The sequence below is a fragment of the Heteronotia binoei genome, chromosome 7, assembly GCF_032191835.1.
Source record: "Heteronotia binoei isolate CCM8104 ecotype False Entrance Well chromosome 7, APGP_CSIRO_Hbin_v1, whole genome shotgun sequence".
Classification (NCBI taxonomy): Eukaryota; Metazoa; Chordata; class Lepidosauria; order Squamata; family Gekkonidae; genus Heteronotia; species Heteronotia binoei.
The window spans coordinates 87,517,800-87,544,846 of NC_083229.1; the positions used below are offsets into that span (position 1 = coordinate 87,517,800).

A 27,047-nucleotide genomic window follows, 5' to 3' on the forward strand; every position below is an offset into this window, starting at 1 on the left:
AAACCATTGTAGAATCCTGAGATAATGTGGATGAGCTGTGCTTTGATTTATGTATCCACTTTTGAAATAGGCCTTTCATGCAATAAACTGCCAGGGTCATCTAGTCATTCTCCTCCCCCCCCCCCAAGCTGCAGTGATGGCTATGAAATTATAATGGTGTTCCAGGAATAGCCAAAACTCTTGAAAGGTATTGCTACAAAACAAAACGTGTGCAGTTCTACCTTAACTAAGTTCTATGTTCAGTGAATGGCTTTAGAAACTGTTTCTACTACTGATTCAGTTGCTCACTTGAAATGGAAGTTTGCTTTGCTTTGAGAGAATGGCTGGGTTAAAGATAGTGAACTTTAAACGGTAACAATTAGAAATGCTGTTCCTATCAAGAGCTTTCAAAACAATGGACTGTCAAATGAAAGAATGTCAGAGTTATTTGTGACTTTAATGTGAAATCCAAGAAGTGGCCAAATCTAAATTAGGGGACCTATTTATTAAAATCTCTTAGTACCAATTCTAGATAAAGAGGAGGGGTAGAATAGTCTACCTGTTGTTAACAGTGAAACTCTTCATTCAGAATGCATTTTGTGTATATATTGTGGAAACATTTTAGAATCAAACAATTAAAAAGCTTGAATGATTGTTTGGTTTTCAGAAGGCAACTTTGTTACTGAGATTGGGAGATGTTTGTGGACACTCAAAGTAATTCTTACTGAACTCTCTGAGGCTTACTTCACTGTAGTGTGCATAGATATGTTGGTGTGAATTCTGCAACAGGGTTTTTTGCAGTACTTGACACAGTTATCCAGTAAATTTTTTTATTAAAGGCAAGGAATTGACAAACATTGAAATGAATGCTGTTTTAAAGATCAGTTTCAAAGATAGCAGGTCATAGGGCTATTAGTTAGCTACATTTTTCTTTACATTGGTTTTCACCAGACTGAATAGAAGTGTAGAACATGCTGTTTCTGTAGTGTGTACTGCTTTATTTCTCTTTAGTTCAATGAAACTTTGTTTTTGTAGAATATATGCAATAAAGTTATGCTGCTCCCAGACATTGGTTCTAATATACTGTTCTTAAACAGTTCAGTTATAAAGCATCTGCTTTTGCATGGATAAAGGCCCCAGTTTAATCACTGGCATCTTCAGCTATAAGCTCTCAGGTAGCAGAGCTGGGAAAGGACTGTACTTGACACTTCAGAAGTGCTCAGGTTTTGGCTCATTGGATTTGGCCTGGTGTGGTCACTCTCTCAAAAAGGAAATTGCAGAGCTGGAAAAAGTACAGAAGAAGGTAAACAAGATGATCAAGGGGTTGGAGTACCTTTCCTGTGAGGAAAGCCTGAAGTGTCTAGGTTTTTTTTTAGAAAAGACAGCTAATATCTTTTTCATAATACAAGAACTTGAGGACATCCAGTAAAGTTGATGGGCAATTGGAACAGACAAACGAAAATACTGCTTTACTCAATAAGTAATTAAATTGTGGAATGTGCTGTCAGTGATTGTAAGCTGCGTTGAACAGGTTTCCGGAGAGGCAGCATATAAATTTTATAATAAATGTATTAATGGCCACAAGCACAGATGGTTTTAAAATGGGGTTAGGCAGATTCATAGAGGCTAGGTCTATTAATGGTAATTAGTCATAGTGATCTCCATATTTAGAGACAGTATACATCTGAAACCCAGTGCTAGGAGGCAAAATGAGGGGGGGAATTGGCCTCTGATCCATCTTTGTTGGATCTCCAGAGTAACTGGTTGGCTGCTGTTTGAAACAAGATGCTGGAATAGATGGACCACTGGTCTAATCCAACAGAGCTTTTCTTAGGTGTTAAACAAAAATCCATGTAGTGGGTCCATGTAGTATAATTTTAAAGTTAAATTATTGCCTTCTTGATTTAGTGATAATTTACTTCCAAGAGACCTAGTTCTGTACAGGTTCAAATTCCCCACTCAGCCATGACGATTATAGGCTGACTCTGTACTCTTTCTTAGCCTAACTTATCTTGACAGGATGGCTATGAGGATGAAGTGATGAGTGGAAACCTCTGTATGCTGCCCTGAGCCTCCCTGGATAGTGCAAGTAGACTAAGCTGCTTTAAACCAAGAAGAAAGGCAGGATATAAACATTTTAATAAAAAATATTGTGATAAATCAGAATGTTTACTTCCTTATTATTTTAGTACATTTTTATTCCACCCTTTCCCAAAGAACTCAGGTTGGTATATATAACTTCCCCCTTCTCCATTAGTACGCTTGACAAGGTAATATTACAGTGTTTGTAAAGCAAGGTTAGTGAACTGACATGTAAACCTGCTAAATTACATGTTCCTGGATCTCACTGGCATTTGTATGAGAATTTGTAGTCATCACCTGAATATGTGTAAGATATCAATTATAATGATATCTAAGCTTCTTTGTAAAGGTCTGATCACTGTCTCATCCGGAACCTGGATAAGGTGATTTTTGCCATAGTATTATAATAGGCTTTCCTTACAAATAAGTGCTTAAGGCCAAGTATAGGGAGTGCAGCATCTGAAAATGTGACCGTACATTGATATTGCTAATAGACACTCATGTGAACCTTTAGAATCAGGATATAGCTGCTACAGGAATTACAATAATTTTGTGTTACTAGCCTGCCCTTGAGGTAGCAGCTTACAAGCATTTGAAATGAGGAAAGTCAAGAGGTGTGCCAATCCAGCATCATTTTTAATATGATAAACTAACAGAAAGATTATGGTATTATTGGCCAATAAATGTTAATGGTAAACATGTTCTTTACCTTAAATCAAGAATTACAGTTCTTGCATTTAATACAAGCTGTTTTCCAGAGTACATCAGTGGGCATGGCAGTCAAGTTTATTAATACATTCTTTGGTGTGTAATTCTGTAGTAGTATGAATTTTTAGTAGGAGGTACAGTTTATTTTATTCGATTTATGTAAATTCGACAGTAAATGAAAAACAATTCTTTAGAAGCTTCAGCTAAGGTAACTTTTTCTAATATTTGCCTTCTTTGAATATAAGTGATGTCTTTGGGCCAGTCATGTGTTTAAAACATGAACATTGTGACAGAATCTTGTTATTAACATACCAAAACAACCTAGAAGCAATTATATTATTGTTAAAAATAAGATTGTCAATGCGATCCTGTACAGAGTTATTGTACTGCAAGATGACTAAAATCAATGACATTTGAGTAACTTTGGATTGTAAGGTGTTTTGTGGTTAGCTGTTTGAGTAGCAGAGATAAATGAGTCACCTTCGTTGACTTTGGATGTTGATGGCAGACTTGAGCATTTTAACCATAAGCTCAGAGTTAGCTTTGAATGTTCTTGAACAACAAGTGGACAATTTATGCAAAAATATCTTCCTATATCATGCATTATCTTTGAGGCATGGTTTATGTAGCTTGAGCTCCATGGGGCATAGTGGTAAGCTGCAGTACTACAGTCCAAGCTCTGTTCATGATCTGAGTTTGATCCTGGCAGAAGCTGGGTTCAGGTAGCCAGCTCAAGGTTTACTCAGCCTTCCATCCTTTTAAGGTGGGTAAAATGAGTATCCAGCTTGCGGGAGGTAAAGTGTAGATGGCTGGTGAAGGCAATGGCAAGCTGCTCTGTAAAAAGTCTGCCATGAAAACATTGTGATGTGATGTCTGGGTCGGTAAGTACTCAGAGCTTGCACAGGGGACTACCTTTACCCTTTTTTATGTAGCTTACTGGCATCACCTTAAAACTTTTAATGTGACTTTTGTAATATATATTTGTGTTTGTCTCTCTTAAATATGGCATTCAGTTACAATAAGCTTTTGTACAAAGAGTCATTAATGACTGATATTCAGTGCAAATCTGCACATATATGTGTTGTATTAGAAATGGTGAGACGGAATCAATCATATCAGTGTGGAGTCCTCAAAATGTTGTTAAACTTTCTCAGTGGGAAAGATCTAATTGTGCCTGGCACCTAATCATAGAAGGCCACTGTGGATTAGAGTAGACAATACTGAGTTAGATGGACCAGTAGTCTGTCCTAATAGAAAGCCATTTATTACAACTTTTTGCCTTTCTCTAAGGATTTAAGACTCCATAAGCAACCATTGGAGATTAGCATATACTTATTTATTAATAATGAGCACGTTAAAGATCAACAGTTGAATCTTTTTCGGTACTTATATAATGTCCCTACAATGAAGATATGTCATATTTTGTGTAATTTAACAGAAGTGTATTTGCCATATCCTAACTGTTGGCTCCATCTGAAAGTCTTGGAACATAAAAATTGGTCTTTCATAGAGCCCTTTAGACAAATTTATTTGTAGTTATGTGTATTATAGCAGGAGAATCTTTCATTTTTATTTCATATGTGAATGAGATTTTTTTTGTGTGACTGTTAAAATTGTATTAACTCAGTTTTATCATTCAGAAGTATAGTTCACACACTGAATTGCTGTTGCTAATGATACATACTACTGCAAAGTGAGAAGGTTGTACTTAAGAGTAAAAATAGCTCACCATTAAACCCATCCCTCTGCCTTTAAGATGAGTTGCCAAAAATGGTCAGTGATGTGTGTTTGGTGTAGGCAGGGTTGGAATATTTTTACAGATTGGTTGTATATTTTGTTATCTGTGTTTTACATAAACAATTAAATCTCTGGATGAAATGTGAACCTTTTTTTGAAGTGGCTAAAATGTAATGGTTGCTTTTTGCATACCAATTCCATGTGCACAGATCCTTGATTTGATTTTCAGATTTGCAGGTAGAGCAAAAAGATGTCAAAATACATACTGTTCCATATATAAAACTGTAAATGTGAATATTATATGAAGGAAAATAGATCTGCATGTATTTGCACTGTTAAGTTGTGGATGAGACTATAAATGAAAATGATATGATATGCTAATACATTACCAAAACACATTAATAAACAGTGTAGACACAATATTGCAAATAATTGGCTGTAGGAGAAGTTATTGCTATAGCCTCACTGTTGTATTACATAAAGTACATTATTTTATAGTAGGATAATAAATTTCTTGTTTCCAGTGTGCAATATGGAAGTCTTTGCCTTATTGTGTAAAACATAAACCAGCAGTAGAGTTGTAGAGAGGGTGATAAGTTTGAATTGCGATATGAATTGAATACCTAATAATTCTCCTATTACTCCATGTTGCTATTCATATTTCTACTCAGTTGAAACTGGAAAGCTGAGAAAAATATTGGGAGTTTCTATAGACGATAAAGCCAATACCTTAGATAGTAATTCAAGCTCTAACAAACCATTTTGTCTCTAAGGTGCTATAAATTCCACAGCATTTCATGTTAACCTTACAAAAGGCCTAATAATAGAGTGCAAAAATGTCATAGTAAGCTACAGAAACAAATCTATTGAGGAGGGAGTCCAGGCTAAAATAAGTCACCTATCAGGGAATGTTTTGAACAATACAGTCTTGAATTTTGGATCTGGACTGTTAGATCAATTTCCTTATAGTTTAATTTCAAGGGGAAAAACCAACAACATTTAACAGTTGATTAAACAGGCTGCATCATTCCCAACACCAAATGCCTTGTGTTCCTTTATAGTACAGAGTGCTTATTTGTGGAAATTGTTTTTTGTTGGGTCATCTCAATGTTTATTTACCATATCTGTACACCGTGCTTTTCACTGACAAGGAATGCTTTATAATAGGCCCTGGCATTTTTATTTATTTTTTGCTCAAAAAGTTAGTCCAAAAATTTAGGAAGACGAGTTTTTCAATCTTCTGAGTTCTGTATATTAACTACCATATTTTCTAAATATTGCTACCAAAAACATAATCCTGACCTCTTCACAGTTTGTTGTAAGTTTAATAAAGCTAGGACAAAAGCGTTATATATGAATAAATATATTACTGAGCAAGTGGCAGAGTTCCTGACAAATGTACTCAGAAAAAGTGGAAAGAAAAAAAGGAAGAGGAAAGGGCAGGAATAGTGTGTGAGAGAAATAAGGTGTATCTATCCTCTTTGGATAGCTAAGCTTTTTACTATAGCCATTTTAATTACTATAATATTTGATTTTACTGTTCCAAACTTTTATCACTTTGTCCTATTATTATTACTACACTTAATGTTACAAATCATTGTACTTTGATTGTTTCTCCTTGTTGGCATATAGGCTGATTTGTACTGCTACTTTTTTTAAAAAAATTGTTATGCCAAAAAAGGTTTTTGGAATTGGAATAAGTATAGGGATAGCCCTGACTGTCATTGCTACAACAAAAAACTAGCACATAACCCTAGCCTAAATTCTCTTTTTCTCTTAATTCCATTATTGACTTTAAAGCTTCTTTTAATTGAATATTGGAATCAATATAGAAAGCAACTGGATATGAAATGAATTCATACACCACTGTTCAATGCTGTGAAGTTAACATAAAAACAAATGATGACAAGAACTTCATATTCAGCAAAACCAAAAAATGCTGATGTGGAATGAGAAATAAGCGTTGTACTTCTAATTGAGAGACACTACAATAAAATCATTGCTGAAATGCTAGATATCACATTGAATTTTTTTGGGGGTGCCTTAGTGACCTGGCTCCCTGAGATTTGTCAAGCTCTGCTTCACAGTAGTGGTGATGAAAAGTAATTTAAAATGGAATGAACTTGATTGTTAAAGTTACTATATATATGGCAAGATTGTGACTCTAACATAAGACTGTAAAAGGCAAAATAGTACTTCTTGAAAAATTAACCTCCTAAGAAATCATTTATAAATGCTTGAACATTCTGGATGATGGGAGAATCCTGATGAGATTTTTAAAGCAGTGCTTGAGGTTGAACAGGCAGTTTAGGCCAGGGGTGTCAACTCATTTGTTAGGATGGCGTGATCTGACATAAATGGAACTTTGTCAGGCCGGGCCATGTGTGTCATAAAGTGTAATGCCAGGTAGTGGAGATATAAACTTTAGAAAGGACACAGAGAAACACAATTAAATATGTTATTTTTTAAAACAAAATACAAACATACTTAAAACTGTAGCACCCTTGAGATATTTTGTTTATTTAACTCTTTGATATCTGACACCTCCCAAACCCTTCCCCCTGCTTTTAAAAGATGCCTGCCTAAAATGGAAAGGTGGAGAAATCCTGGGATTTGGCAAAGCAATTTTTAAAGTAAAATATCAAGAAAAATTACAAGGATCACAGCAAAAATGAAAAATATATGCTAAAAATATACAATACTTTGAGCCTAGGAAAACAAAATGGTTGGGCATTGCAAATTTCTCCCCCCCCCCGGCCTACTAAGAGTAGCAGTGGCTCTCCATGTAATGTCTCCCTTCGACTGTGGGTTCCGAGGTTAGAGTACTCACTCAGGCATCCGTTCTCAGGTCCAAGCTGGCTCAAAACATCAGCCATTTATTTGCAAGGAGACAAGTTCCACAATCAATAACTACAGCTAACATACATAACTGGAAACTGAAAGAGGAGCTCCACCCAATAGGACCAAACTAAATCACACAGATATCAGGGGCAAGCAGACTGTTCCATTTCATATATACATATGTACAAAGGCAGCCCAATCCAGATATAAGTGGCGGCCGGCCGTGGTGTAGCTGCCGCACCACTAGTAGACTTCCTGAGGACTTCAGCACGCTGGAGTGTGGGAAGGGGAGAGGCGTAGCTTGCCATGATAGAGACGGTTGCCTTGGCAACACCGCTGGCATAGGCACGCAAGGGAGGAGTAGGCGGCCAGAGGGGAGGGCCAGCACCCCCCCCCCATTGGCCAGTCCTGGTGCATGTACCGCGGCTCATGACACTCAGGGATGGGGAGAGGTGGCCCCAGAGAGGCTGATAGCCATCCCCAACCTGCCCCCAAACGGAGAACGGAGCCAATGATGGGCAGACCATCAAAGGCAAAGGAGAAACGTCTCACCAACATGGGGAGGGAACAGGAGTGAGGCTGGGCATGCGAGCACGAGAAGCCTGGCTTGGTGGCGAGGCGGAGGTGGGGGCGAAACAGGCCCGCACGGGACCACGGAGAAGCTGTCAATCCCCTCACACCCTCCCGCTGTCAGAGACTCTGCCAATGGCAAGCAGACAAGCAGGAAGTACCAGGTGCAGGAGTTCAGTGTCATGGGCAGCGATTGGAATGAGTGTCTGGGAGTGAGCAGCCCAGCAGTGGACACCCCCCATCCAGAGACCCTCTGTGTTGCCCTGACGCCACCTGCCATGTGCACGGAACACCTGCCCCAGGGGCCGCAGAACTCAGAGTGCGAGTGCATCAGCCACAGAACTCTGAGTCCACTTCATCAGCCTCTCCTTAGTGCCCTGCGCACAACAGCCCTGTGGGTTCGGGTAGGCTGTCAGCCCGGGCAGGCTAAGGGGCGGCACTCCCCTCCCCTGTCCAGTCAGGCGAGGACAGTGTGGCGGCTCATAGACCCCCCCCTTCAAAACCACGTCTGCCTGCCCGCCCAGGGATTCCCTCGGAGAGACCACTGCCAGAGGGGGGGGGGGTTGCCCAGGGAACGTGCAGCAGATGCCAAGCAGGAGAGACAACAGAGGGCACAGTTCAGACTTTGTTTTTCTGGAACAGAGTGCAACAGTTTCCCTGGTGCGTGCTGGGCAATCTCGCTGTGGGTGGGGCTCTGTTCAGAGGAGCAGGCAGAAACAGCTGAGGGAGTCGGTGGGGCGGTGGAGCGACATATGCCGAAGCCTCTGTTGGAGTCCCACCTGCAAAACGGAGATAGAGATTAAGAGCACCTGCAGAGGTGGTGGCTGGAAGAGCAGGCTGCGTTTCAGCCGGGCGCTGTCTTAAAGGGACAGTGACCCACCTCCCCGCAATGGGGCAGCTGCCACACGCGCACACCCCATGCCCGGTTGGGAACGCGGCAGAGGGCAGACCAAGGGAAGGGAGCAGGCGGCAGCACAGGGAAGCGGGATCAGCAAATGCCTCCTGCCAGAGCCAACTGCCTGGTTCAAGTGCCAGAGATGCTTGCACAACAAGCAGTTGAGAGCAAGGGGAAGGGGAGGCGGGGGGGGGGACAGTGGAACTCACCCATCCATGGGCAACAGTCCTTGCATGCAGAACCTCCGGGAGCTCGGAACATGTGGAGACCTGGAAACGAGCAGTTAGCCCCAGGGGAGAGACCTCTCTCCCCCCCTCGCAAGTCAAAGATACTATCAAAGCAACCGCGCAGTGCAAAACTCATCACCAGCGTGCCTGCCTGTCTCTCACTTTAAGTCTGTATGGCTGGGAGCTCACCAGCAGAGCTTCCTGCCACGCGCTCCTCTCCCTAACAACTGAGTTGTGCGAGGCCACAGCGGAACTATTTCTGGGGGGGGGGGGAGACCGTGATTGGGTGCTGGGGAGGGGGCTTGCCATGCAGAGGCGCAAGGGGATTGGCGAGGTAATCACGCCACTCCCTAAGGGGTTTGCGAGCTTCCACAGCAGTGGAGGCGACCTTTGTTTTTGGTTTCAACGAGTGCCTATGGGACACGCCGCTATTTTTGCCGGCATAAGGTTGCGCCACTTGGGGGGGCGTGTCATGGGCCAAACTGCTCAGGAAGCAGCCTAAGCCTGGCCACACCCCCAACTCCACCCCCTCCTCCACCTGAATGCCGCGCTCCGCCTCACTTCCGCCCACGCTTGGGCGCAGTCCTCAGGCGCCACTGCTCTTGGGTGGCCCTTTGTCCACGTAACTCCCCTCTGCTGTGGCGGCGCCGGTCGTACGTTGGTGCAAACCCTTCCTGCGCCCACATCGCGGCTCGTCTGCTCCCAAAAGACTCCCCCCCCCTAGTGGATTGTGCTATAAATGTACCACACTCCAGGATCTGTTTACAAGGTGATTTGAGATGGGGGAGGTTTGAAGATCCATTGAAGATAATGGGAAGTTATACATAACCTCACTCACTGAAATTGCAGCCATAATGTGCTTGGCACTGCCTGTTGCAATTGCCATGTTATGGTTTTGTCCACCATCCTGAGTCAGAATTCCAGAAGCAGCTTAGAGTTTTAGCCAAGCGAATAAAAAGGAAAGGCTTGATTCCCCCCCCCCCCCCCCGTGTTGTACAGGCAGAAATGACACAATTTAGCAATTAATTGGATTGAGAAGGAGGAATTCTTGCCTCATCCAAAGGGTGTACAGTTATGCATAGAGAGCAGTAACACTGGTGGATTATCTGCAGATGGATAAGGGCAGATATTGGAAATCTCAGACATGTTCTGCAATGTTGACTTTATTTAATATCCATACTTCAAAACATTGTATATCATTAACCAAAAGGGAGACTGCAACCAAGAAATCTGAAGGGGAGTGAGACTGGGAGGGGCACTCATGAAGGAGCTATAAAAGATTCTTAAGGTCAAGGATGTGTCACTGGCAATCAAGATAAAATATACCATAATAATGCACATTACTAAGTTTGAGTGTGAAAGCTGGACAATGAAGAAAGTTGACAGAAAGTGGTCAAAAAGACTGTTAACAATAGGATGTTTTGAAGGTCATTAATTCATAGGGCTGTCATGTCATAAATGACTTGAGGGTTTTTAGCACATACACACTTCAAAACATGCTGCACTAGATGAAAGAATATGAAACTGATGAAAGGATCAGTTTCAGGTTCGTAAAGCAGTAGTGCACAGGGAGTCCTTATGTAATGCTATATATTCTTATTGCATGTTTGTTAGTTTGGTGTAGTAGTTAAGTGTGCGGACTCTTAACTGGGAGGACTGGGTTTGATCCCCTGCTCCTTCACATGCAGCTGCTGATGTGACCTTGGGTCAGTCACAAATTCTCTCAAAGCTGTTCTGCTCAAGAGTAGTCCTGGGAGAGCTCTCACCACCCCACCTACCTCACAGGGTGTTTGTTGTGGGGAGGGGAAGAAAAAGGAGATTGTAAGCCGCTCTGAGACTCCTGTAGGTAGCAAAGGGCAGGGTATAAATCCAGTCTCCTCTTCTGTTCATATCAACTGAGACAAAACTTTTTCTTACTTTTCCCCTATTTTCAATTTTATCCAGTGTGTGGAAGAAGAGCGTGGAATGGGGGAGAAGCTGTTCCTTTTCTGTATTTCAGGCCTCTATATCTTCAGACACTGAAAGTCCTGCTTAACTCCACGTATTTCTTTTGAAACATCACCATTCATATGTTTTTCACCCTTATTTCTACCACTCAGGTCCCCATATATCCCCCAGAGAGCACTGCATTCAGGAACAAAAAATCGGCTGTTCACCCTTGGACCAAAGGAGGCCTGGTTGCGTTTGACATGAGCCAGGGCCTTCTTGGTGGCAGCACCAGAGTTATGGAATGCTCTCCCGGAGGCCATAATGGCCCTGCGGGACCTTCCTACGTTCCGCAGGGCCTGTAAGACTGAACTGTTTCGACAAGCCTTTGAAGCTTAAACTGAGAGAGAGCTGCCACCTGACATCAGTTAGAGTATCTGGTGTCCAACCGTCTGAAAAGCAGAACCACCAACATAGTAATGGTACAGCACTGTGGAATAGTTTTTAAATTTTAATTGTATTAATATTTTATAGATTTTATTGACTTACTGTTTTAAACAAATGTTGTGAGCCCCCTGAGTCTGCTTGCAGAGAGGGCGGGATAGAAGTGTGATGTAAATAAATAAATAAATAAAAATAAAATAAAGATACATTGTGCCACATTATCTATTTTTTTAAAAAAAATACTCTGAAATTTGTCAGAAACAAATGTCTTGTTTGCACAGTTTCACAGTAGATGTCCAGAAACCTTGTAATGTGAAAGATGTGATAACGGGTTTTTTACTGAAGCTATTAGGTTACATATAAAATTGTAGATGTCATAGAAATGTTAGAAATAGGCTGGTTTAGTTTGTATTCTGTTTAGAAAACATATATCCACCTTCTGCTTTGGAAAATACTCAACATTCCATACAATGGAAGATATAAAGAGTTCTGGAAAAGTCTGGGAGATTGCACACTGTTAGTCATACTTCGATTGGTGCTAATAAAAGGTATTATACAACTAAAGTTTCAAAGGCCTTTCAGGTTTCCAGACATCACTGGAACTACCACAGTTGATGGGACAGTACAAATCTTCGTGGGCAAAGAGTTCCACAACTTCATGGCAACAACCAAACATGCCTGTCTTTTATCTTTCGCTGATAATGTTTCTGGGATAACATCAACATGTTTTGTGCTCTTACAAAAACTGTTGGTGTCTCCCATCCAAAATGAGAAGAAAGTTTAGGTTTAGGTGCTTTCTAAAGTTCTCCAGTAATAGCTGGATTTTATGCTGTCTAAAATTAAAAACAAGATTATTTAAAGTAGAAATGAACAACTCATCACCATCAAGGTTCATTGAATACCTGGGAGGATTGGATTAAGATTATTTAAATTGCCAGTATTGCTGAAGGAAACAGTTGTATCTGAACTCCAAAGGTTTTATGTGCTGTAAAGAGTTGTACATATTAAATATGGAAAAACTTTGTTGCAGCCCAATCTTGGATGATTATTCAGTATTAAGCCTTACTGCAGTCAAGGTGCCTTGCTTCTGAATGACTGTGCATAGGATTGTAGTCTTGTAGACTTGGAAATCATGAGGAAGAAAATGGAAGGCTTCTTACCTATTCTGCTTTTGTGTGCAAACACACTTCAGATATAGTCAGTGAAGAAGTGTGCTTGCACACAAAATAAAACCTTGCTGTACTCAAACTTTTTTCTGGTTCTTCAAACCAGCATGGCTACTTGCTTGAATTGATTTATTCTGTCCTTGATATTTGGAAATCGTTAAATATCATAATTAATCTTTTAGTAAAAGAGCCTGTAAGCTGCACAAAAAACCCTGTTGCTTATTTCTAAAGTCAATTATATTCACAGTTTGGTAATTTAAGCACTTCTAGCTTACTTTTCTCCACTTACTTTTCTCCACTGAATGTGGACTCAAAGCAATTTGTAGTAGTGAAGGTGACAACTCTGTCCTTAATAGAAATACTCTCAGCTCTTCTTCCTTTATTTTATTAGATTTATAACTCCCCCTCACAGCAGGGCTCAGGGTGGGTAAAAACATTGGTAAACAAAAACAATGATTATAACAATGATTATAAATTAGATATGAAAAACAATTACCATCATATTATTAATATCGATCAGATGACACCTAGAACACAGTTGATACCTTTTGTCCAAGGGTCAACTTTCTCTCGTGTGTGACAGCAGATGATAAACTGGTGCTAAAGACAAGAGTAGGTGGTTAAGGGAGGGCAGGGGGAGGCCGGTCCAGATATAACAGTCATAGTCTCAGTCATAGGCTTAGTGGAACATTTCAGACCCTGCATAACTTCATCAGATCCCAGATCACACTTCGGAGGGCATTCCACCAGGCCAGGGCCTGTTGAGCTGAGGCTAGACAGATGTTTTTTGTGCCAGGGATCACAAGGAGGTTACTGTCCATTGAGTGCAAGGCTTTTTTGGGGAACATACCAAGAAAAAAGGTCTTGTAGATATGTTGGTCCCAGACTGTGTAGGATTTCAAAGGTTAAAACCAATACCTTGAACCTGATCTGGTACTGAACCTTGAGTAAGGCAGCTGGCAAAGCACTTGTTGTATATGGGGTCTAGATGGAGTATCTGTAAGGACATGCACCACTGTATTCTGGATCAGTTGGAGTTTCCAGGTCAGTCTCAGGGATAGCCCTGCAACAGAATGAGTTACATTACTCATAGTCTGGAGGTGGCCATCTCACCTCATAAGGGTGAGATGTATAAGGGTATCAGTTGTCTGACCTGGCGTAGATGGGAAAATGCCAGTCTGGCAATATTTGTGATCTGAGCCTCCATTGAGAGTGCGGCACCTAAAATCACATCCAGGCCTTCACAACTGGCATTGGTGTTAGAAGTGCACTGTCAAGATCCAGTCTGGGATCCTCCCTGACTCAGCCACAGGACCTCCATTTTTGATGGATTTAGTTCTAGCAGGCTTCAGCCAACCAACCCCAGCCTCCAAATCCTTGACTAAGATGTCTGGGTGGCTTTCGGCTGACTTCCATCAACATATTTAACTGGATGTCATCCACATATTAGTGACACCTTAGCACAAAACTCTGTATCAACTGGGTGAGAGGGCACATAGAGATGTTGAATAACATATTGTAGGAAGCAGCTTTCCTTTATGCTTATAGTGACTGGCGGGAAGGAGCAGAACAGTTGGTAACAGTTTCACATCAGATGCAGATCTTAGTTTAAGGTTGGGGGGCACCTATAGTATGGGTGCCAGAGTGACCTACCTAAACTTCACGAGTGCAGCATGTTGAATTCATTTTAACCGCTAGTAACTATTGTAATCCACGAGTGCAGCATGTTGAATTCATTTTAACCGCTAGTAACTATTGTAATCCACGAGTGCAGCATGTTGAATTCATTTTAATCGCTAGTAACTATTGTAATCCACGAGTGCAGTATGCTGAATTCATTTTAACTGCTAGTAACTATTATAATCCATTGGAGAAGAGTAAGCCATGAGTTCTGAAAAGTCTTTAGGTTAAGGCCCTTGCTGCCAACATTTTAGCATTTTACAAGCAAGTCTGTCATAATATTTCTATGCTGAAACTGAATGTCCTATACACTTCTTTTTCTAAGGATCCAGATCCTTTTTAAAACTCTAAAATAGTTACAATATGGCTCATAATTTGCATAACAGTAATTAAAGAAATCCACTTTCACTGCATTTGTGACCATTGCGGGGATATATTTCTGAATTCCCTGCATTGTGCAGGGGGTTGGAGTAGATGATCCAGGAGGTTCATTCCAACTCTGATTGTATGGTTTTGACATTTAATCATATCTGTGACTATTTCAGGAGAAATATTGCCAGATTTGTTTGAATGAGCTGCTTTACAATTAACAGGCATTTCTTTCCTTTTAGACTTCAAAAGCATGTGATTTTGTTTTGATTTACTACTTCTGGGTAACCTTGGAAATGCGGTGCTAATCCAGATAATAAAAGCTCTAGTTGTTTCCTGGATGAATAACATTATTCAGGCTTGTACGGTGTAATTTTAGCCTGGTATTGTAGTCAGTGTACCTGTTGCTGTTTGGTTGTATGTAGATACCCAGGTTAATAACCCAGTTAATGATTGGCGATTTGCTGATGATGATACTTATACTAGTGGAAGTGTCTAGACTTTGATGTAACAGATTGCTATTGATAATTGATAGGCATCTTCAGGGCTAGCTGCAGGACTTTGAAAAATCCAGGGAATCCTTTATATTGACATTCAGCAGAGAAGTATACTTTTCTGTCTTCTAGCCCAGGGTTTGAATGAATAAATTGGGAAATCATGGTTTCAGTGAGTGTAGCAGACTGAAATAGGATGGAAAAGTTTGCTTCTGCTCATGCTAAATATGGCCATGCTGTAGCACCAAGTCATGGTTGGCTGTTACATCTGAATTGCTGGGTTAAGCAATATACAGTGCTTCAGTTTATAAAAGTGTAATTTTAAGAGCTATTCTGTTTAAAAAGATCAAAGGAACTTGTATACATTCTCTGCGCTAAGACCTTTTCTTACGTAACTTGACATATTTAAAAGTTGAAGTATTTCATGTATTCTGTAACATGTACATAGGCATTACTTACTTGTCCCTTTTAATGATTTATTTGCAGCAGAGTGAAGGATAAAGGTTTGTAATTAGTGCAAGGACTAGCGAGGAATCAACAGGCCTGGTAAGTGACCCACCATTGTAAAAAGAATTCACTAGATCAAACAAAATTTCATTTAATGTAACATGATGTCATCCTAAATGACCAGCCAAATATCCTTGAAAACTCATAAGTAAGTTGTGATGGGGAAGGACAATCTTATTTATTGCAATAATCTGGTAATCAAACACATAGAGTGCATTTGGCCGTCACAAACACACCCATGCTTGTGATGGCAGTGAACTCAATAAACCTCTTTTTGTTGCCTTACTCTTGTGCACTCCTCCACCTCACTCTCTGTTCAGGCAGAGTTTGTAAAAAATTACTTGGTTTCAGAAGCCCACTTTGCGTTGATGTTGAAATATGGGTGACTAGGTATATGGAAATCCTTCTTCTCCCCCCCTCCCCCCACAAAATGAGGTTCTAAAATACAGATGGCGTTCCTGGTTTGTGGAGAGGAAATAAACTTAAGCTTATCTAGGCACATTTATCTATTTATTATTTATATCATTTATAGTTTGCCTTTCTCACTTGGATTCAAGGAGGATTACTTAAGAGTGACTCAGCATAGTTGACAGGATGGGATGTTCAATAAACAATAGGATTTAGGGTTGTAGAACCAATCAGAATTCTAAAAACAGAACTGAACAAAGCATAAGTATTAACAACACTTTAAATTATGCAACAATACGTTTATTGTTGTTGAATTAGCAGGATTCTAATTTCAACAAGTTTGTGGAGAATCTCCCCTCCCAAAGCACTTGAGTTTTAAAAGTACCATATGTTCCCACCCCTTCCTCTCTAGAAGTGGCAGGAAGCTAGTTCAAATGTTCGCTAGAGTACAGCTGTTCATATGCTAATAGCCTTGGTAGGAAATCTACTTTAGGACTTTGGTGCTAGCAAGTCTGCAGGTGATTCCTGGAGATTTCCCAGAATGCTGTCCAGGAGGGCTCTCAGGAAGCACCTGTGACCTGGGCTAACCTGATCAAGAACATGGAGGAAATAATGTAAAGGGGCTAGTTCAGTTAAACACAGGTTCAATAAGAGCCCTTGCTCTGAGAACAGTTCTCTTGGTACTGATTATTTGAAGGAAACAGACTTCTGAGCAATTGTCAGTGTTGGCTGTCTTTTGCTGACCATGTGGTCTCCCAGGTAGTGGGTCATAGATAGGAACCTTGACATTTTTAAGGTTATTAGTGTCTGCCCTATTTTAACATCAGTTAGGGTATGTCTAGAGCAGGGAAAGAGGATTGTGTTTATGACCAGTTTTCTTTTGAAAGCAGTTTGGTGATCTAGTGCTTCGCTTAGGGGTGCTTGTAAATATTTCCAGTCTTCTTTGACTGTGGAGATAAGTTCTCAGTCTCTTAACCACCTAGATTCCTCCACCATCTCAGACTCCATAGTGCAAGAGGGGCCCCTGGATTGGGAGGAAAGCAGTCAGTGTGTACGTGGCTATTTTGCTAGTTGTATTTGGTCCCTATGGTAACCAATCACTGGGTAGCTAGAGAAACAGGCCAGACTTCAGAACGAGGAAGGCAAACTGGGAGTCCTGTTCCTTCCAGTGAGAAATCCCTAAAATGAACAAGTGGTGGCAGTGAGCACCCATGTGGAAGGAAGCAGTAAACCCTTCCAGGAGTGAGCAGTGCCAAGGAGAGGTGAACAGAGCAGGTTGTGCAAGTCAGAGCAGGCCTGTTCCATCACAGAGCTAAACAAAGCTATATAGACCACAATTCCTAATTTACCCAAATTACTTTGTGAATCGTTTAATGTAGTTTGGTGTAGTAGTTAAGTGTGCGGACTCTTATCTGGGAGAACCAGGTTTGATTCGTCATTCCTCCACTTGCAGCTGCTGGAATGGTCTTGGGTCAGCCATAGCTCACACAGAGATTGTTCTTGAAAGGGCAGCTGCTGTGAGAGCTCTCTCAGCCTCACCCACCTCACAGGGTGTCTGTTGTGGGGGAAGAAGATAAAGGAGATTGCAAGCCGCTATGAGACTCTGATTCAGAGAGAAGGGTGGGGTATCATGGTCATCTTCTTCAGCACAACTCTATTGCCTGCATAGAAAACCAATCTTGAATAATTCAGTTTTTCATAGTTTGCAGAAAGCCAGCAGACTGGGAGCCTTCTTAACCACCTCACATAGGCCATTCTCAAGGTGGGTGTTCCAGAGGAGATGGCATGCTTACAAGCAGTTGTAGATTTTGCCCATTCACAGATTGGTGCCTGTAGAAGACCTTGCTCAGATGAACAAAGCTGTTGTGGTGTATAGGGGAAGAGACAGTCTTGCAGATATAGGGGTCCAAGGCCATGGAAGGGCTTTGTGTTGTAAAGAAACTAGCTTTCCATAACCAAAGTTTGTATAAAGCTATGCCTGCCTGGTAGGACTAACAAAGTGAATTTTGGGAAGCTGGGTCTCATAAGAAAGTCAGAGACATGCTCTTCAGAGGTCTAGTTGTAGTGGATTATGTTTGCATCAAGGCCATGTCAGAGAAGAACATTCACCACATTAGAACTAACCTTGATGAGTACTTGCAAATGAGGTGATTTGGTTCAGCTGCTGAAATATTTATATGGCATTGTCTTGATTGTGTCATGAAATCTGCCGTTGCTGGATAATTAGGCATAAAAGCATGCAGTCTTCAGAATGACTTAAGAAGGCAGCTAGGCAAGGACCAGTCTTGGGGTTAGACTGACTATGAGGTAACATGTGGCTCTTTGTTTTGGGACCTGACAGCATGAAATGCTGAAATAGTATCTCATCTGGAGGCACCGAAGTCTTCCAGGCATGTTTAGGAACTAAAGCTAGTTGAGCTTCCTTGTTTTATTAATAATCTAGGACTGTTGGTTTCGCTGCATTACCAAAATTCAGGGTGTTCTCTCTTAAACTTCTTCTAAAAAACTTCCTTAAGTTACGTTTGTTTGTTTTTTCTTTGATGGTGTACCAACTGCCTAATGCACCACTGAACAGCCTGCCTGATTTGTTGGAAGCTGTATCAGTTTGGGCCTTGGAGTACCCCAGGCTTTTAGTACTGGGGGATTTTCATCCTGATGATGTGGCATTCTTGCTGGCCAGAGACCTGGTGCCATCCATGGAGGCACTAGGGCTCTCCCAATTTATATCAGCTCCCATGCATAGAGTGGGCCACATGCTAGATTTAGTTTATGCAGCAGGGATTAGTGCTGATCTGGAAGCTGCTGAGTCAGTGCCATGGTCAGATCATCTCACCTTGAAGGTCCGTCTAAGCATGCCTAACCCTCCCTGTTTAGGCGGTGAGCAAATTTATGCTTGCCTGCAGAGCCAAATTGACCTTAAGTGGCTTTGGAAAGCTCAGTAGGATCCAGTGCCCCGGCACCTCATTTGGATGAGCTGGTGGAGGACTGGCACAGCTGGTTCTCCAACACCATTAACAAGATTGCTCCTCAGTACCCTTTCAGAGCTTGTGCCAAAGTGGCTCCATGGTATAACCCAGAGCTACAGCAGATGAAATGAGAATGGAGATGGCTAGAGCAAAAGTGGCAGAGTATGCGTGATGAGGCAACAGGAACATCTACTAGGTCGTTTATGAAATTCTTTGAGACAGTAGTAAAGACTGCGAAGAAAGCTTTCTACATGGCCTCCATTGCATCTGTGAGCTCTTGCCTGGCTCAATTATTTAGAACTATTCAGGGCTTTTTTTGTAGCAGAAACTCCTTTGCATATTAGGCCACACACCCTTGATTTAGTCAGTCTTTCAAGAGCTTACAGGGTCTACTGTAAGCTCTTGGAGGATTGGCTACATCAGGGGTGTGTGGCCTAATATGCAAAGGAGTTCCTGCTACAAAAGAAGCCCTGGAACTATTCGATCGCTAACCACCCTGCTGCAGGGCAGACAAAACTGTTGGGAATTGGCTAATGGCTGTGAGGCATTTCACACATAAGGTCTCATTGCTCTGCTGGGACCTTCTTACTACAATTGAAACAGTAAGAAAACTGGAGGCTCCTTGTGTGTCTTCTGGCCCTAGCTTGGACCATTTCACTCCACTCTCTGTGGAGGATGTTGATAGATTCCTGACGGCTGTGAGGCCTACACTTGGCTTTTGGACCTGTGCCTGTCCTGGCTGGTGAAGGCCTGTGGAGAGGGTGTTCAGGCCCCTTTGGAAGAGACTTGTCCGTTTCATCAGGGATCTTTCCAAGGGGTTTGCAGGAGGCAGTGGTAAGACTGCTCCTAAAGAAACCATCTTTGGACTCTATGGTCCTAACCAACTACGGCCCATTGTCAAACTCACCCAGTATCGTAAAGTAGTTGAGTGAGCAGCAGCTGAGCAACTCCAGATCTACCTGGATGAAACATCTATTATAGACCCATTCCATTCTGGTTTCCACCCTGGTCATGAGGTGGAGATGGGATTGGTTACTCTCACATATGACCTCTGGAGACGCCTGGATTTAGGCGGGTCGACACTGCTGTTGCTTTTAGACATGTTTGACATGGTTGACCATGATCTATTGGCCCACCACTTTGCCAACATCAGAGTTGAGATTGCCTTGCAGTGATTTTCCTCCTTTCTCCAAGGTCGGGGACAGAGGGTGGTGCTCGGTGAGTCAGACTCCCAGCGGTACCCTCTGTAATGTGGAGTGCCACGGGGGCAATATTCTCACAGATTATATTTAACATCTATATGTGCCCCCTTGCCCAGTTGGTACAGAGGTATGGGTAAGGATGTCACCAATATGCGAATGAAGTAACCAGCTCTATCTGTTGATGGATGGCCACCTGGACTCTGCCTTGGCAGATCTTGACTGGGCACTGGAGGCTGTGGCTGGGTGACTCAAACAGGGTCAGTTAAAACTTAATCCATCTAAGATGGAGCTCCTGTGTCTGAGCCGGGATGGCGTTGGTTCTGGAGTTGGGCTCCTGACCCTCAATGGGGCACCATTAGTGCCAGCGCTGACGATTAGAGGAGTGATTTTAGATGCCTCACTTTCTGTGAAGGCCCAGATCACAGCGGTTGCCAGATCTGCTTCCTACCACCTCCTGTGGGTCAGGCAACTGATTCCTAACCTCTCAGCTCAAGATCTTCCCACAGTGACCCATGGAACGGTGACCTCCAGGTTAGATCACTGCAATTTGCTTTATGCAGACTTGCCCTTGAATCTGATCCAGAAACTCCAGCTGCTGTAAAATGTGGTGGTACGCCTGCGGTGCCTATACGGACGCTGATCCAGCTGGTGCTCTGTCAGTTGTGCTGGCTACCAGTTGAATATTGGATCTGTTTCAAGGTATTAACCTTTAAAGCCTTTAATGGCCTGGGACCAACATACCTTAGGGACTGCCTCTTCCCATACCCCCCCCCCCCCCCCGGAGAGCTCTAAGCTCTGCTGAGCAACATCTTCTGGTTGTCCCTGGCCGAAAAGATGTCCGCTTAGTCTCAGCAAGGGCCAGGACTTTTTGTGTTCTGGCCCCTGCCTGGTGGAACCAGCTCCCATTGGAGATCTGGGCCCTGCAGAGCCTGTTGCAATTCCACAGGGCCTGTAAAATGTAGCTGTTCCACCAGGCCTTTAGTTGAGGTGGCAGACATCATTGAATATCAACATGGCCTTCCTGCTGCATGCAGGCCCATGTGAATTCTACTGGTCTTGACTACTGTCATCTGTTTTGTGTCAGCCAGCGTTTAGGCTTTTGACTTGGCTGTAATCTGAATTTGTTAATTTGTAAATTGATTGTTTTTAGCTAGTTGTTTAAAAATCATGTCATTGTTTTATTGTCGTGACCCGCCCTGAGCCCGTTTTTGAGAAAGGCAGGATAGAAATGCACAGTAATAATACTAATAAATGTGATCATTTTTGTAACTAATTGCTCAGTGATGTTTTCCTTGAAATAGGGATGACCAGAGATGTGGATACATGCAGCATGGATACATTCAGGGGAAATATTTCTGTTCTAAAGATATGTAGTTTCATAAATTAACAGTGAATGGATGCTGCTGCTAGTACAATACTGGACAAGTTCAGCAGTGTCAAAGTTGTAATGTTTTTCAAATAATTATCTGTAGGAATTGTATGAGAGTATGTAGGTGTGTAAATTGAGATATGAATTCATGTGATTGACTGTGCAAGTCCTATAACAGAAGAAAAACTAAAATTCTTGCATTGCTGTTTCTCTTTTCATGCAGTGGGAAGGATATTGTAATCTGATCTGAAATGAACAAATAATGCAAGTGATGAAGCACCCCAGTTCTCTCTGTGGATAAGAGTTAAATTCTGTTGAAACATGAGCGGTTGACCATGTAGATTGTGTATCAATGACAGTTATTTGGGTGTTCTAAAAAGTAGTGTGTTAATAATTTTCAGTATCTTTGGCTTACAGTATAAAGGGAGTCATACTATATTGTGTTTAATTTTTAATAATGTTATTCTAATAGCAATAATTTCCTTTGAAGCTTTGAATTTGTTTGACTATAATATATAAATCCTATTTGCTCTCCCCCACCATCATATATTTCAGTCCAAGTATTTATTGGTCTTGGAACATAAACTTACCTTGAGATACTTTAAAAACTTGCTCACTAAATAGAAGTCAAAATAAGCATGCTAAATCTGATAACACTCAATTTGGGGCACTAGATAATTGTCCAATTCCGATTTTTCTGGAAAACCTGCATCCCTTGGAATTACCACAACTCTACAAAGAATTCTGACCACAGTTGCACAGTAGGTCAGTATTCCAGCCTTAACTTTCAGCTAGCAGAATATCTACCAGTTAATGTGGGTGTGTAAGGAAATACGTTCATAGCTTCCCAACTGATTCACTTTTTATTACTCTGGCAGCTACATCTCATTACTTTCTTTGCCTCTTGAGAGCCCTACTTCTGCTACCTTATCGGTACATTACTGCCTATTGTGGCCACCATCTGCTTTTCACTCCATTTTTTAAAATGTAGATTTTATTTAGTCATGTTAGTGAAAAGTAGGGCTTCCAATTCCCAGGTGGGGGCAGGGGATCACCCGGTTTGGAGGTCCTCCCCCCTGCTTCAGGGTCATCAAAAAAGCGGCGGGGGGGCAGAGGGAAATGTCTGCTGGGCACTCCATTCCCTTTGTAGACTGATCCCCGTAGGGTAATGTAATGTAATGTAATGTAAAATTTTATTTATATCCCGCCCTCCCCCGCCGAAGCAGGCTCAGGGCGGCTAACAGCATTTCAAGTATACAATACAATAATAAAAACATTAAATTCACATTAAAAATTCACATTAAAACCAGTCAATAGTCAATAATTAATTAAAACATTCCTAAATTAACACTGGCGGTAAACATTATTAATCTGGCGGTAAACATTAATTCAGTTATTGGTGAACGCCTGTTTGAAGAGGGCGGTCTTGCAGGCCCTGCGGAACTGGTCTAAGTTCCGCAGGGCCCGCACCTCCTCTGGGAGTTGGTTCCAGAGTTGTGGGGCCGCAACGGAAAAGGCCCGAGTGCGGGTGCTTTGAAGTTTAACTTCTTTTGGCCCAGGGATATTCAGTCTGCTTTTCCCCACTGACCTCAGTGCTCTCTGGGGCTCATATGGGGAGAGACGGTCCCTCAGGTAGGTCGGTCCTTGGCCATATAGGGCTTTAAAGGTTATGACCAGCACTTTGTACTGGATCCGGTATACGATTGGCAGCCAGTGCAGTCCGCGCAGCCCCGGCCGTATATGTTCCCATCTTGGGAGACCAAGTAACAGCCTGGCCGCCGCGTTCTGCACTAGCTGCAGCTCCCGGGTCCGGTACAGAGGCAGCCCCATGTAGAGAGCGTTACAGTAGTCCAATCTTGAGGTGACCATCGCGTGGATCACCATTGCTAGGTCCCGACGCTCTAGGAAAGGGGCCAGCTGCCTCACCCGCCTCAGGTGGAAGAATGCTGATTTAGCAGTGGCTGTTATCTGGGCCTCCATTGATAATGAAGGCTCTAGTAAGACGCCCAGGCTCTTCACCCGCTGCGCCATCTTCAGCGGCGCCTCGTCAAAGGCCGGGAGAGATATTTCCTTCCCCGGAGTGCCACGACCCACATGGAGAACCTCTGTCTTCGCTGGATTTAACTTCAGCCCACTCAGTCTAAGCCACGTTGCAACTGCCTGCAAAGCCCGGTCCAGGTTCCCCGGGGCGGAGGCGGGCCGGCCGTCCATTAGTAGATAGAGCTGGGTGTCATCTGCATATTGATGGCAACCCAGCCCAAATCTCCGGGCAATCTGGGTGAGGGGGCGCATAAAGATGTTGAATAACATCGGGGAGAGAACTGCTCCCTGGGGCACCCCACAGTCTAGTGTGCGCCTCTGGGATCGCTCACCCCCAATCGCCACCCTCTGTCCCCGACCCATGAGGAAGGAGGAGAGCCATTGTAAGGCCAGCCCCTCAACCCCTATGTCGGCGAGGCGGTGGATCAGCAACCGATGGTCAACTGTATCAAATGCAGCCGACAGATCTAATAACATCAGTATTGCTGCACCGCCTCGATCCAGTTGCCGCTGGAGGTCATCCACCAAGGCGACCAGGACCGTCTCCGTCCCGTGGCCCGGCCGGAAGCCAGACTGGCACGGGTCTAAGACAGAAGCGTCATCTAGAAATCTCTGTAGCTGCAACGCCACTGCCCTCTCGATAATTTTACCTAAAAATGGTAAATTGGACACCGGTCGGTAGTTTGCCAATTCGACCGGGTCTGCTGTAGGTTTTTTCAAGAGGGGGTGGACCAAGGCCTCTTTCAGAGGCGTTGGAAAATGCCCCTCTAGGAGGGATCTATTTATGATGTCCCGTAGGGGACATCTAAGCTCCCTCTGGCAGGATTTAATCAGCCAAGAGGGGCAAGGGTCCAAATCACATGTTGTTGGGCGAGCAGCAGAGAGAATTCCATCAACTTCCTCCAGGCTGAGTGGGTCGAAGTGGTCCAGTACTAAATCTGAAGACAGGCGCGGAGCCTCAGTTTCACTTACTGTGTCTAATGTGATAGGCAGGTCTTGGCGGAGCGATGAGATTTTATCTGCAAAATATTTCGCAAATGCCTCACAGCCTATTTCTAATTCCCTAATATTTGGTTTGCCTTGTGGCAATGTTATAAGATCTCCAATTACTCTAAACAATTGTGCTGGGCGCGATTTTGCAGATGCAATCTTGGCTGCAAAGTATTCTTTCTTTGCAGCCTTGACTGCCATCTCATAAGACCTCATAAGCGTTCTATAGGATGTTCTCGTCGCTTCGTCCCGAGTATGCCTCCACCGTCTCTCTAGTCGTCTGAGCCCTTGCTTCAGCTGGCGTAACTCCAAGGTATACCATGGTGCCAGCCTCTTGCGAGGGCGCCGAGGTGCAATTTCATAATGGAGAATTGATCTGGGGCTGCTGTTTTTTGAGGTAGAGGCACCAAGTTTTCAGCATAGCATCTGGTGCCTCTCCTCAAAACACCCTCCTAGTTTCAAAAAGATTGGACTAGGGAGTCCAATTCTATGAGCCCCAAAAGAAAGTGCTCCTGTCCATTATTTCCAGTGGATTAATGGCATTTAAAAGGTGTGTAGTCCCTTTGATGGCCAGAAGTCACTTTATTTATGCTTGTCACAACCTTTCTCCTGACTCCACCTCTGAAGTATCCTGGCTCCATTCCCAAAATCCCTTGATATTTCTTGAATTGGACCTGGCAACCCTAGTGAAAAGCCTGGTAGGAACGTTTGTAGGTTTGTGAGTGGTTCTGTCTAGGCTTAACAAACTCTTTTGTTTTCACTTTGAAAAGGAGAGCATCTTTATATGGGTGGTTTCCCCTGATTTCTCAGGGAGGCAGGACCAAATTCTAGGACTTCCTGTTTCCCAGGTGGAGTTGTCCCATCTCAGCCTGATTTGCTTCCTGCTTCAATCGGGAGTGCAGTTTGGAGCAAAGCTCCTCAAGAGCAGAAAGTGTCCACCCTTCATCATAAGGTAGCAGCTATTGCCATGATCATACTGCAGATTGATCACACTCCTTTACTCAGACATTGTCATATCATATGCTTCCTCAAAGGGGCCACACAGATCAACATTCCTGTGGCCCACAGATTCCCCTCATAGTTCTTTTGGGTCTCACTAAACCTCCCTTTGAACCTTTAAGTTTAAGATCAGTTCCCCTTAAATGGCCCCACATGAAGACAGTTTTCTGCAAAGTGGTGACTTCTGCCAAGAGAGTGTTGGAACTGGGAGCCCTGTCAGCCAGGAAAGGTCTGTGTGTCTTCCACAAAGACAAGGCTTTATTCCCATGGTGAACTCAGTCTTCCACAGAAGTTAAGATACCCATCCTTCTGCCTGCATCTTAGCCACCCGAAGGGGAGAGAGAGTGGAACTCATTAGACATCCAGAAGGCCTTCAGAATTTACTTTTGAGGTACAGAGTCCATCCAAAAAAAGAACTATTTTTCATTTCATTAACAGCTCTGAATAAGGGGAAGCTTTCCAGATCCGGAATCAGCTATGCTATTTGATAGTGCATCTCCTATGTTTACAAGGTAGGCAACATTCTGGCTCTAGCAAGGATCATGGCACACTCCGTGAGAAGTGCAGCCGCTCAGCCTTTGATCATCAAGGCTCAGTGGAGGAAATATTCAAGGCAGCCACATGGTCTTCTTCAATTTTAATATTCGTTAAGACACTACAAACCTAGCTCCTTTTCCTTGGCCAATGCCACCTTCAGACATAAAGTGCCGCAGCATGTGGCGGATGGTGTAGTTAATTCCCACCCATCACTTGGGACACTGCTATTGGAAGTTGCATATCAAGATGCTCTCTTCCTCAGAGTGAGAATGGAACTTTGGATATTCACCAAGAGGATTTGTTCTGGTCTTAGGTACGTCCCCCAAGAAAAGAGAGAGAGATAAAGACAGAAAAGGAAGAAAAGAGAAGTATCAGAAGCAAAGTCCTGAGACTTATCTATCCTATGTACTCAGGTGATGGGGGGAGGTGCTTGCTTACTATAGCCTTCCTCATATTGTTCCTCTGGTTAACAACAATTTTGATTCTAAAAATCAGTTGTTCTGGTTGTTATTTTATGTCTGTTCTGCTTTTTCCTGTCCTTGAATTCATTAGCTGTGAAGTAACCAAACTGAGCTGGGGATGACTCCCCCCTCCCCCGGTGACAGAAAGTTGTTAAAGTTGGTCCTGCATCTCTGAATATATGGGACTCACCCATATCAAGATGCCCTCCTAACCTCAGAACAGAAGGAACCCTCTTGGTGGATATCCAGGATCCCATTTTGATAGATATGCAGATAGTTTAAAGGTGAGAGTGAGGATTGGTGCAGTGGCTGCAGGTGTCACAAAGGCACTATTTCCTTGAATCAAGAGAAGATAGTTCTGTACAGTTCCTAGTTAAAAGCAGTGTTTGATGGCTCTTTCCCAGGTTAAAGACTGTAAGGTCTTAAGAGTCTTTTCTCTTCCTTTTCATC

At 42.8% G+C, this 27,047-nt stretch overlaps 1 protein-coding gene across 3 annotated transcripts in view; it reads left to right on the plus strand.

Annotated features, from left to right (window-relative positions):
• VAPA (VAMP associated protein A) overlaps positions 1-27,047 on the plus strand; it is a 54,271-nt gene that overhangs the window by 1,560 nt on the left and 25,664 nt on the right. The gene's annotated exons all lie outside the window — the stretch shown is intronic.